Genomic DNA, 3,804 nt, shown 5'->3' on the forward strand with positions numbered 1-3,804 from the left:
GCCACTAGGTTGTGCCCAAACCACTAAATGTTGTGGAGGTTTCACTAACTGTTACTAAGTCTAACTCTGTTCTGAGAAATTCACTAAAGCAACTGTTTAATGGAACCAGTTTTTCCTTGAATTTCTTATTTTGATATTCTTTGGAACTTCGTAGTAAATATAAGGGCCCACATTCTGAGGTTGCTGTGGAAATTATGTAAATGTTTCTTACAGGAAACTGAAACAAACCAGTCAGAAGCAGAAGCACAGCAGAACCACAGCGGAAATGTTTCAGTCGTATCAATATTGTGAATCTGCATCAGTGAACTTGAGCATAAAGAAGATTCCCTTCCTGTTCTCCAGATCTTAAGACCTGGTGTACAGACGGGTGAGCATCACATTTTGGTCCACATTACCGCGATAGTTGATTCTGCTGAACTGGAGGCCTGTCAAAGAGGAACAAAACAGGCATGTCAAACAAGAGCGAGGGTTTGCTTGACTTCACTGTTCACCACAGTTTCTGTAAAGGATTTGCTGCTTCCTGTCGTCCCTACTGAACAGAAAAGTTCAATCTGAGGACGGAAATGGCAGATCACTTACTTAAAACTTAAGTGATTTGGGCCAGCAGCAACATTGTTTTACTCACAAAACACCAAAAATGCAACAATGTGCAGGAAGGTGGGACAATGACCACAAGATTTTTCTGTCGTTTTTGAATTTTACCTTTAACAGAACTATTAAAATAATAAATGCACTAATTTGGAATAATAAATACAGGATTTTATGTTATATCTTTAAATGACAAGGTGTTTTTAAGTGACTTTTTTGGTGTTTTTAATGCATTTTTTTTTTCATAATAGAAAACATACATGAAGAACATTAAGATTAAAATGTGTTTTATATGTGTTTCTTATTATAAATTGTTGTGAATCAAGAGCAGACAAAAGAATCCAATTTGAAAAAGAACGTATTTGTGATGTAGAAACTGAGGCGGGCCACATGCTCCCGGTTCCGTTCCATTCTGGTGCATCCCATTTAGGCGACTAGATCCATTTATGTTTTTGTTTTCCTAATCTGACCTGGAGTCTCAATCAGAACTGTAGGGATCATGACTTGTTAGGGAAGGGGAATGAGTGAATGTAAGGAGAAAAGGGCCCCGCCCACAACTCAAAGGCCAAGTTTTTTTCTAAGTTTCTAAGTTTTTTATTTCGGTTATAAACATGATTTGTGATGTTAGGTAAATGTACAGCGCTCCATACTTTAACAATAAACATTTTATAATTCTTAGCTTTGTTTATCCCTACTTTTCTCCCTATGATGCCATTGCGCATCAACCACACCACATTTCAGAAAAACAATCAGGTCAGAGAACTATTTAAAGAGCCGGATGACAACAGCTAAGAGACTTTGTTGTGATTGCCCAAACTGGTTTGTCTTCTTTCTCCGCTCCCACCTGACTGATGACCTCAGAACCGCCGCGTCATCCTCCCATGTTGCAAAAAAAGAAGCTCACATGACTAAAACACCTGAGGACTCATCAATGGGAATCTCCCTCAGCAGAGAAGAAGTCTGGAATGTGGAAATTACACAGACTTTCCAGCTTCAAGAGGAGCAACTGACTGTTCCTGAAATAGAAAGTAAAAGAGTTTACTGCATGTTAATAACAAGGCAGAAGTGTGTAGTAAAAGTCAACAACCCTATGGTCCATCGTAAAGATGACGGAACATTTTAAACAATACTTTATAGAGAAATAAATTTATCTTTTTATTTACAAAAGACAAAATAGTGCGACATGAAAAACTATTTTAAAAGTTCTTTTAATCTGTTTCTCATCATCACATGGGTATAAATGTCAGGATGGATTCACACACACACAGTTCCCATCATGACAGGAACTTCTTTGTGACTGACGGTCATTGACTGGAGTGACTGGACTTGACTCACATGTCACTATTGCATCATCTTTTCCACTGATTTATTCTTGAAATGTGGCTCTTTGACATCCTTGCTCCCATGGTGAACCCTTCACTCAGTCTTAGATCATCTTACTTGTTTCTTGCTTCAGCAGCTCAGTGGCATTGTGGTAGAGTGTCCACCCTGAGACTGGAAGGTTGTGCAAGTCCTAATTCACTGTCGAGTCGTGTCAAAGACTCTAAAAAAAGGGACCCAATGTCTCTTTGTCTAAAACTCAGCATTATGGGTTTGGATTTGGGGGGTTAGGCCACCAAATGGTTCCCAAGTGAGGCTGTGTCTGCAGCTCATCGCTCCCCCAGGGGATGGGCCAAATGCGGAGAGCAAATTTAACAAAACTTTAGACAGCCAATGGGACATTAACTCGATCTCACAGTCTTGTTTAAGAGACTTAGATAAATGTAGAGTAAAGTTGTTCTCCCCCAATCCATGTTCCATCCAAACCCATTCGCTCCCTCTCAGGCTGCTGGAGCCTATCCCAGCCACTGTTGGGTAAAGGTGGGAACACTCGTACAGGTCAATATTCCATCGAAAGGTCACACAACCACACTCACATTTACCCTTGCGGACAATTTAGAGTAACAAATTGACCTACAATGTATATTTTTAGACCGTGGGAGGAAGCTGGTGTGGCCAGAAATACTACGAATGCACAGGGACAACATGCAACCTGCTCCACAAAAAGGTCACCATCAGGGTTCAAACCACTGTGAGGCAAAAACCACTACACCACTGTGCTGCCACATGAAGCTGAGTGAGTAAATTCTTTAAAAAAAAATCAAAGTTCAGAGGACTGAGATATTAAAGTGGAGCCTTTTGTAGTTGAATTTCAAAGAATGTCAGCCTTAGATTGCTACAATGTTTAAAAAGAATCAGTCAGGAAAAGGAAGGGCGGCTGGGACGAACACCAGCAGGAGACTTGCACAACAAGGGATCCAAGTGAATTCTAGCAAAATAAAGCAAAGTTTCATTACTGACAGTAGTTTGCACAGTTTCTGATTATAGAGATCTGGAAATGGTTCGAACCCTTCTTCAAATGAGAAACTGTTAAAACGAATACAGTAATAAAAAGACTCACTTTCCTTCAACCTCCAGTGTGAGTCAAACAAAAGACTGTCGGGGGGATGATGAGAGCAGCTAAAATCAAACTTAAACCTATTTGATTATTGGTAATTTGATTATTGGAGCAGTTCAGAAGATTTAGTGGAGACATTTCAGTGAAAACATGTGGTGTACTGTACCAGAGAACACAAAGTAAAAATAAAAACACTTCAAAAAGAAAGTAAAAGTAAGCTGCCTCGGGTTGATGTAACCTCTTTATTGATAGACACTGAAAATAAACTTTTATCTGATCTGTCAGCTCACTTTGACGGCTTTATATTATTAGGAGCTGCACTTTATCAAGCATCCACTCTGCTATTGCTGACTCTCACAGTTTGCTGCCTCGTTTTATCTCCTCTACTTTACATTTCACACACTAGCTGAGCTGTTCAGATGCAATGAGATGATGCTTTAAAATTTATTTTAATATGCTTTTAGATTCAAGGGACTGCATGGTTGTCATAGCAAAAAGTTGGAGTTTACATGTTCTCCCTCTTCATGCGAGAGTTTTCTTCATTCCTCTTGATGGTTTCTGTTCAGGGCGTATCCCTCCTGTGTCCCAAAAGTAGCTAGGATAGGCTCCAGCATCCCTATGACCCCAAAAGGGATCCAACAGACTTGAAAAAATGGATGGAAGGTTTACATTTTCATGTTTTACTAGTGACTAAATTAGTCACTTTGCATCTGTCTAACAGCTGAATTGATTTTGTGACCGTCTATAAATCAGCCTTTCTGAAGCCTCTGTTTGGGTTG

Source organism: Oryzias melastigma, linkage group LG16, assembly GCF_002922805.2.
Source record: "Oryzias melastigma strain HK-1 linkage group LG16, ASM292280v2, whole genome shotgun sequence".
Lineage (NCBI taxonomy): Eukaryota > Metazoa > Chordata > Actinopteri > Beloniformes > Adrianichthyidae > Oryzias > Oryzias melastigma.